At 46.1% G+C, this 9,700-nt stretch overlaps 1 long non-coding RNA gene across 1 annotated transcript in view; it reads left to right on the forward strand.

Moving 5' to 3' along the window:
* The window catches only part of LOC123353408, a 47,085-nt gene extending 37,679 nt beyond the window's left edge, over window positions 1-9,406 (forward strand). The window contains exons 3-4 of the long non-coding RNA XR_006574495.1: window positions 8,311-8,415; window positions 9,104-9,406. This is a non-coding gene — a long non-coding RNA (uncharacterized LOC123353408). The remainder of the gene's footprint in view (window positions 1-8,310; window positions 8,416-9,103) is intronic.
* Window positions 9,407-9,700: the final 294 nt, after the last annotated feature.

Raw genomic sequence — 9,700 nt, forward strand, 5'->3', positions numbered from 1 at the left:
GGGGCAGTGGTTGCAGGCTCCGTAGCGTCCGTTTGCCGCTTTGATTTTTTGGTAGCCTTGTCTGGGGTCCTTGATTTTCACGCGGCGCTGCGTTGCATCCCGCCTGTATCCTCTGTCTCTCATGGCTTTGGAGACCTTCTCGTAGGTCTTCGCATTCCCTGTTTTGGAGCGCAGCTCTGAAAGCACAGACTCCTCGCCCCACACACCGATCAGATCCAAGAGTTCCCAGTCAGTCCATGCTGGGTCCCTCTTTCTATTCAGAGATTACATGAACTCCTCTGCTGGAGAGCTCTGCAGCGTTGCAGGTGCTGCGGAGCTCGCCCCGATGTCCAGCCAGGATGTCAGATTCAAAGTGCCCAGACAGGAAAAGGAATTCAAATTTTCCCGGGTCATTTCCTGTGTGGCTGGTCAGAGAATCAAAGCTCGGACTGCTGTCCAGAGCGTCAACAGAGTGGTGCACTGTGGGATAGCTCCCGGAGCTACTAAGTTCGATTAGCATCCACACCTAGCCTAATTCGAGCTAGCCATGTTGAATTTAGCGTTACTCCACCTGCCGGGGTGGAGTACCAAATTCGAACTAAAGAGCCCTCTAGTTCGAATTAAATGGCTTCCTGGTGTGGACGGTTGAGCGGTTAGTTCGAATTAACGCTGCTAAATTCGAATTAAAGTCCTAGTGTAGACCAGGCTTTAGAGTGCAGGAAGGGGCTCTGGGCTGGGCCAAGAGGTTCAGAATGTGGGAGGTGGCTCCAGGGGGTGCGGGCTCTGGGATGGGGGTGTGGGCCCAGAAATGAGGGGTGCAGGGTGCAGGAGGGGACTACAGTCTGGGGCAGGGGGTTAGGATGTGGGAGGGGGTGAGGCTTGCAGCTGGGGGTGCAGGCTCTGGGGTGGAGCAAGGATGAGGGGTTTTGGATTTAGGAGGGGGCTCCGGGCTAGGGCCATGGGGTTCAAAGTGGATTCAGGATGGGGTTCAGAGCTGGAGCAGGTGGTTGGGACATGGGAGGGGGTTTGGGGCATGGGCTCCAGGCAGCACTGACCTCAGGCGGTTCCCAAGAAGTGGCAACATGTCTCTCCATCTTCTAGGTGGAAAGGCTGCCAGGGGGCTCTGCACTCTTCCTCTGCCTGCAAGCGTCACCCCTGCAACTCCCATTGGGCTTGGTTCCTGACCAATGGGAGCTGCAGAACTCCTATGCCTAGGAGATGGAGAGACATGCCAGACTCTTCCCAGGAGCCACGCAGGGAGCCGTGCAGGGAGCCTGCCAGCCCCATTGAGCTGCCAACCGGACTTTTAATGGCCCAGTCATCAGTGCAGACAAAAGCCACCAGGGTCCCTTTTTGAGTGGGTGTTCTGGTTGAAAACTGGATGCCTGGCAACCCTAGTCTACACTAGCAACCAAACAGCTTTCAAGCCTGGTGGAAAGTATGCCGAAGAACCCACCACTGACATCAGCTGCCAACAATAGATCTTTTTCCTAGTGTAGGCAGGATTTTATTGTTCTGAACAGCAGCCTAGCCAATTGCAGTAGCAGTGGAGGGACGGTATAGCCACAGCTGAACACCCACTGGTTGGGGTCATTTCTACAGCATGGATGTACCCTTATCTCAACTTGGAAGCAAAACATGCTGCTGGGTTGTTTCAAGGCTGTTCTTATGTTGGAGAGTAACTGGGTAGATTAGAGCAGGATGGGTGGGAGCCGTAGGGGTACAGTACCGCAAGGGTAGGAAAATTATGGGTGGGGGGCTTAGGCCTTCCTCCAAAGCCACTGTTGTTGGCAGGTTATAGGACTAGATGAATGATTGGTCTGAACTAGTTTGGCAAGTCTATGCTCCTGTTTTATTGTCACGACTGACTATTATCCTGAAGGATTAGCTAAGGGCTTTGATTTTTCACAGTGTTGTTAAATACATAATTCAGCAGTATTAAATAATTTAAGTGAGGTCTCTATTTGCACACATCTCTTTCTGTTCTTAGACCAACTAGCCATCATTACTGTCTGCACTGCAAGTTTGTCCTTTTTGAAGTCACCCTTGCATTCTGGTCTTCCATTTTCTTTTGAACCTGTGCACCTACTGTTCCAAGAGAGAAATGGCCAATGGAACATATTCAGTAACCATCTGGCTCCCCCTTAAGCGTCTTTTCCTCCTCACTAGGTTCACAACATTGATTTAAAATGTTTGCAATTAACGTTTTTAAAATATTGAGACAGAGTATATTAATTTCAAAGGCATCCCTATGGGGTAGGAATGAATTAGACTTTACAAAACACTCAAAGATTTTGCACAAGTCATATATTAGACAGGTGTTCCTGAAATCAATTTGACAGGGATTAGACATCTTTAGGGACCCTCTAGGGAATTATAAAATTTGACTTTTTCTGTTTGCATAAAAATTAGTACAATGCAAACATGAAAAAGCAACCAGGTGTTTAATCTTTCAACAGTAGTCCCCAGACTCCCAAACAAAGTCCAGCTGGTAAGAAGAACATACAGAGACTGCAAAAGACATTGTATGTTTGTATGTCAGAGCATGTTTAAGGCCTGAGATGAAGAAGAGAGGTAGATGATAGAATTGTGTATAGTAATTCTTGGTATATTACATTCTCAATGTGCAAACACTGGCCAATCAATCACGCCAACATTAGTAGGAGGTTCTTCAGTAAGTATCTCCATTTCACATAAGGAAATGGAGGCAGACAAGTTAAGTGACTTACCAGGATTTTATAACTCAGGAGTTCCTAGCTCCCACTCTAGTGTCTAATTCATTAGATCATGCACTTTGGAAAACAGAGAACATCTCAGTATTGGTTGACATCACCAAGGATGGACGTTTGGTATGACTAAGGTCTGAAATTCTTAGATAGCCTGGGGAAAAATCTCATGAGAACAGGGTTTCAGGCAATATTTCCAGGCTCTTCTAGTTTCAAATGAATCAGAAATACAAGAATAGCCCCTATCTTGTTATTTCAACTTCCAGACCTAGTCAAACTTAAGGGGTATAGAGATAATTTTTCTTTGCTTGTTTGTTTTGTTAAACTTAAATGAAAATATTTTGATCAACAAATGGTTGGAATCAGCAATGGTTTGAATTGGTTCTTGTTAAAGATGGATGAACTGGTTTAAATGAAATAATGACCAACTGTAGTAGAGGTCATATTTGAAAAGAAATATTTCCAAACATTCGAAGCATTCTGAAAGTTTACCTGCAAGGTTTGGAGTGCACCTATTTGTACATGGAAAGACCTTGTCTTTGCAAACACAAAACAGGCAAATGGCCTCATAATTACCAATTGTACACATACAATCCATGTTTTTATAGATGCAAATATTGTGCTTTTTCAGAGATTCCTTTTGGGCCCAGAGTCAGCAAGATACTTTAAGCACCTAAACAATTCCAGTGAAGTCAAAGACACTACTTGGATGCTTAAAGTTATACACACCCCTATCCAACTACCTTAGGTACTTATCCTCCATTAGCATAGTATCACAATCTAAATGGATTTATCCTCACAACATAGCTGTGAAGTAGGGAAGTTATCCCCAAGGGGGTCTGTAGTAGAGCAGGGACCTGAACCCAGATCTCCACTGCATGAGAGTAGTCCCTAGCCACTGGACAAGACTTCCCCTCTCTGCTTAAGACGCTTGCTGAGTCAATGCCTTAAAGTTTAGTCCTATAATTATGTGTGTATTGGAGTAACAGCAAGTGATTTGTCTTTTAAGATTATTCAAGCCACGCATTGACTATGAATATCTATAGCTTGTTGAACAGATTAAGGCATTCTGGGAACACTTTATGATAAGGATTAAAGACCCAGGTAAGTAATTAATTCTGTCTAAAAGGCACATAAACTCAGTATGTCGGCGGCATAGACCAAAGTGTCTGAAGTGAAACAATACAAAACAATCACTGCAGATCAGATCACAAGAATGCAACATTACATCAAACTCAAAAGGCCCTTTTCTTTTTTAAGAAACTGAATTTGCATTATCATAGTGCCATATGTTCAGGTAGCGTTCAATTGTACCTCATGTGGCTGTGTCATTGAATTCGCAAACATTAATGAATAAACTAATTACAGTCAGAGCTGAATTCTTCTAAAACCAGCTACCCCCACTGTAGACCACATAGTGAGCTTTATTCCCACAAGTGTTTGCTAATTTATGTTAGCCATAGAGTGGGAAAAAATACTCTAGCAAGAACTATCAGACTGTACAGTAGATGTTACACTCTGAGGCCTGGTCTACGCTGGGGGGCGGAAATCGATCTAAGTTACGCAACTTCAGCTACGTAAGTCAACGTACTTAGATCTACTTACCGTGGTGTCTTCACCACGGTAAGTTGACGGCTGATGCTCCCCCATCGACTCCACCTGCGCCTCTCGCCCTGGTGTGGACAGACGCATGCTTGGCGGTCGATTTATCGCGTCTAGACTGGACACAATAGATCAACCCCCGCTGGATCGATTGCTGCCCGTCGATCCAGTGGGTAATGTAGACAAGCCCTTAGTGTAAAGCACTAGTAGTGTCTATGCAGTCTCTACTAGTAACTTGCAATTAGAGTTAGTTAAATTTAAACTGCAGCAAATGTCATTGCCACAATAAGGGAAAGACCTTTAATGTGGCTGGCCTTGTAAGATGGGGTCCATCAACTGACCACTCAGGTACAAGTGGCCCAAACCAATGGCTGTTGAGCCCTAGAATGGGTCAGCTGCCACCATTAATGATGGGGAAGGTGAGAATCAGACTCCTTGCCCCTGCATGTCAGATGCAACTCAATACGGTTGCATTTGGTGGTCCATCACTGGTAAATTGCACCTGTCTTCCCTCTCCGTGATCCATTTCAGGAGTGCCCAGTCCAGTCTCAGGACTCCAGCTGTTACCTGTCTCTGGGTCCTGTCCCACTCCCTCCTGATCAGGGGTTTTAAGGCTGCACCGCCTGCTACCTAACACTGCAATACCCCCAGCAAGCCAGTCAGCCTAAAGGATAATGTCTGTGCTTTGCTTGCTCTCACAGGGCTATGAATAGTGTCGTGCCAGCAGTTACAAGTTACCACCCTGCTCTTTCTAACCAAGCACCTGTATTCTTAAGGTAAAGGCATTACAGAGAAACCCAATAAAGCAAGAAGCAGATTTAAACACACACTAAACATGCCAGGAGTCTCCCGTCAGTTGTATGGGGCCAAAGTCTTTCCAACATTTACACTAGTATTGTGCCCCCTGCCCCCACCATTGGCCCTGGCCTTTGGGTGCATCAAAAAGACGATCCTGTGTCCATTTCAGCGCAGCCTCCTTAGTTTGAATCAGGCTGTGCAAACCTCTCCAGGGACTGGTACCTGTCTAGAGTGGGTTAGCCTCAGTGACGTGCCTTAATCATCCCTCCACCGTTTTATGTTCCTAGAGGAGGAGAAGTAACCCCCTACCCTACCCCTTGGAGTAGAACACAATCATCCATAAACCGGTCATAAATTTAATACAATGCTCCCTAAGAATACTGCACAGGTTGCAATATCTGTCAGAGTATCTCTCTGAAGTATTTCTACGGCAGCTGACACTTTGGTATCTAAATGCCCTGTGTTCTTTCTCCATAATTTACTTCTGGTCTGGAGTGTGAATATAACAGACTGACAGACTGACTATTTTTTTCTGCAGACCTCACTCTGAAAGATAGCAGGACTCTAAAGAGCTCACTAAAACATGTTCTAGGCTTTAAAAAATAACCTCACTCGAATGCCCATCTACTCTGTCACTCTAATTAATCTTGCTTCCGAAAGTTATGGTTAAAAAGTCAAATCCATCAAACAGATTCTCCCCAGTCCAAGATAAAGATATAGCTATTTGTATCTCTTCTAGGGATATAGAGTAGTATAGGGCCACACACAATGATTTGAGTTAAATTATTTTTCAGAGCACAAGTAAAATCCATATGACCAAAATCAGCACTACTTTCCTTTAAGAATAATTAAGCATAAAGTAACAGGAAACTGATTCAAAACCCACTGAAGAGGAGTCTTACCATTCACTTCAAGGTTCTTTGGACCACCACAACAAGTGAACAGAGATCTTCACGGCTACAATTTAAAATTATTTTGGCCCTTCAGCATTGGAAGGACTCCCCTAAATATATCACTGCATTCAGGAAGCATATTGCATGATGTTGGGTATCCTACTTCTATATCCAGAATAAAAAAATTACATAAAAAGAATCAAATAACCGTATTTGAACACAAGCCATTGGTTTCTTTTGGAGGTGGGGAAGGATTTCTCTGTTTCCTACTGATGAAAGTCCAGCTGGGCCACATCCCAAAGCATACAATGAATTATTTGCATCCCAGTAGTGCCTAGAGGCTCCAAACAAGATCCATTGTGCTGGGCACTGTACAAACACCTAGCAAGAGACAGTCCCCACCCTAAGGGGATCACAGTCTAACTAAGCAAGCCAGGCAAAGGGTGGGAGGGGATACAGGGAGGTGAACTGGCACAGCATAGTAGTGATAGACCCAGGTCTCCTGACTCCTAGTCCAGTGCCCTGTCCACTAGACTAGGGTTACCATACGTCCGTATTTTCCCAGACACGCCCGGTTTTTTGGTTCTCAAATCACCGTCTGGGAGGAATTTCCAAAAAGCCGAACATGTCCGGGAAAATAGGGGGGCATGGTAAGCCTAGAGTTGCCTGCAGAAGCTGCGTGTCTGGGATGCTCGCCCAAGCCGGCTAAACGTGTAACCTGCTTCCCCCTGCTATGCGAGTGGGCACTGCGACTTTGACGGGCTCCGGCCAGCCAGGAAGTGAAGTGATTCCTCTTCCGGCCCCACCCCGGCCGGGGGCACGGTGCTGTGGGAACAGGAGCCATGCGGACTGCCACCTGGCCCTGGGCACGGGCCCTGCTGCTCCTGTGGCCCTGGGGCTCCCGCTGCTGCTGGGCTGGGGCTCCCACGGCTGCTGCTGCCTGGTGGGTCCCCGGCTCCTCTGCTGGCCTGGGCTGAGTCCTGCTGCTCCGTGCGCTGCTGCCCCGAGCCACTCTCCCTGAGAGTGCCCAGCCCTGCATCCCCTGCCTGGAGCCAGCCCCTGCCGCACTCCAGCCCTGCCCGCAGCCAGCCCCTGCCGCACTCCTGCCCTGTCTCCACCCAGCCCTGCACCCCCATCTCCAGCCAGCCCCTGCCGCACCCCCTGCCCTGACTGCAGCCAGCCCCTACCTCCAGCCAGCCCCACCCCCCCATCTCCAGCCAGCCCCGCACCCCCTGCCCTGTCCACAGCCAGCCCCGCACCCCCTGCCTCCAGCTAGCCCTGCCCCATGCCCCTGTCTGCAGCTGGCCTCATGTCCACTGGTGCCCTGCAGTTCCCAGGGCAGTAACCCTGCACACCTGAGGGGGGCAGAGAGCAGCTGGGACCCACACATGTGAAACGGAGCTCATTTCTAATTCAGGCCCATCTTTTTAAAAAAGAACTTTAAGTAGGGTTGCCATACATCCGTATTTTCCTGGACATGTCAGGCTTTTTGGTTCTTAAATTGCCGTCTGGGAGAAATTTTTACATTTTAAAAATTCCTCCCAGGAAAATACGGATATATGGTAACCCTGTTTAAATATCTACAAACGTTCGGGAGGGCAGCTGCAACAGCAAAGGTTTTTGCACACGCACACGCACACGCAGTGTGGAGTGCCCTCTTTTTTGAATGTTCAAATATGGTAACCCCACACTAGACCATTCTGCCTTCCCTGTGCAGAGTAGTTCTCTGCTGTGCTACTTATGTCCTTTAACTACATCTAAGCAGAATATACTACTCTATAGGGCATTAGAGGGCTTCTCTCATATCCTGAGACCAACAGAGTAAACTGTATAGGACAATCACTTTTCCTTGCAGACAGAAGCCTTTATGGGGTGGGTTGGGGGTGGGGGAGTTATGGTGAGCCTGTAACCACTGTGTTCTGGATTGAATTGAGATCACCATAGTAACATCCCCTGCTTTCCCCTGCCAGAATACAGCATGTTACACTAAAGGAAACAGACTTAGTTCCCTTAGGAAATATTCAGAACAGAAGAGAAAAAAAAATAACCCACTCACCTATAAAGGTATTCAAAGAACTCCTCGAGCCTGATTCTCTTCTCCATTACACTGCTGTAAATCAAGAGTAATCCCACAGGAGTCAAGAAATTTACCCCTGGAGTTCTCAAACCTTCCATAGCATGGGCCACAAATTAATAGCGGAAATGTCTTGGACTCCTCTCCTCCCATTTATGATGGTGTAACAGCTTTATGGCAGCTACAGGAATTGCTGACAAGGGGAAGTAATAAGAGAAAGGTATGTGTGTATTTTCAGATTGCCGTAATGTTATTTAGCATCTACAAGCAAGAAGAGACACCCAACACGTGACCCGTTGGTTCTCTACCAGCCACAGTTTGAGAATGACCGAATTACACCTTTGTAAGTGAGATCCGAAGCAGGCCACCTAGTAGATTTTCCACTGTTACTACAACTTTGTGAATGATTTCCTGAAGCAAAAATCCAGAAGCCCAAATCTGGATTAGCTGAGAAATAATCACCACTCTATTTTAATAATGTGAGCCATGGCAGAGGCAGTGTGTAAAACCCATCACACAGTGAAAGACAGAACCAGACAGCTCCATGGTTAGCTGTGCTAATCTGTCTTTAACATCACAGAGTACTATGGGATGTCTTTCACAAGGAAGGGAAAATATGCAGACATACTTCTGAGTGGCTGAAAACCTTTCAGGATTTTGTGTGTGCTAGACTGTGGCTCTGCAATCCTTTGTGAGGACAGCAACAGACAAGGTTTAAAAACAAAAAAATATTGAAGTCGATGACAGGATAATTTCCTGAACTTAAATCTTACAGTGTAACAGTTTTACTGGGTGACCTTCAAAGGCTGATAAAAATCTAATTAGACAATGCTGATGCGAAGATGCTAAATTATTATCAGCGGGCAGGTATCACAAATTCCCTCATCACTGCAGCTAAACATTTTGGAACAATACTACTAATTAAAGGATGGAATTAAAAGTGACAGTAAAAAAAAGAAAGCCATTCGGCTCAATTTTAGTTAATGTTGTTTTTTTCCCTAACTGATCTCTTGTGTTTTCTCACAGTGCAGGTTCCAACCCATTTGTTCTTTCTCGTGTGCTTATGCCCACGCACAGAGGCAGGCTCTCCTTCAAAGGACAGGGAAGGAAATACTGGAGTGAAAACAAGATAAGTGCTTTGCTGCATGTGGATGGCTTTAAGCATGAGCTTAATGTTACGTACATGTTTACAGATGGGATTTTCAAACTAGCCCAAACAAGATGCTTCCCAAATTCCATTGAAGTTGGGCCTCTAACTCCTTTAGAAATCCCAACCAAAAGCCTTCATCCAGGACAGCACCTCTGTTCTGCACAGCACTTAAGCATATGCTGAAGTCCCACTGAAGTCAATGCTTCATGCTTCAGTGGGATGAATTTAATCATGTGCTCAAGTGCTTTGCTGAATGAAGAACTAAGAAAACTGCTGCACACATCACAAGAGAAATAAAAAACATGCTTTACAGGTGCTTTTTTCCATTTGAAATATCCATTGGAAGTGTGCAGACTCTACCGGCCAGTGCATATAGGCTATTATACCTCTCTCACCCACGAACGTAGTAGGGTTTAACAGGCAACAGTGACGGGCTCAAACTCAGTTCTGGATCCACATTCAAACTCAGATCTGGCTT

The sequence above is a fragment of the Mauremys mutica genome, chromosome 20, assembly GCF_020497125.1.
Source record: "Mauremys mutica isolate MM-2020 ecotype Southern chromosome 20, ASM2049712v1, whole genome shotgun sequence".
NCBI classification, from domain to species: Eukaryota; Metazoa; Chordata; order Testudines; family Geoemydidae; genus Mauremys; species Mauremys mutica.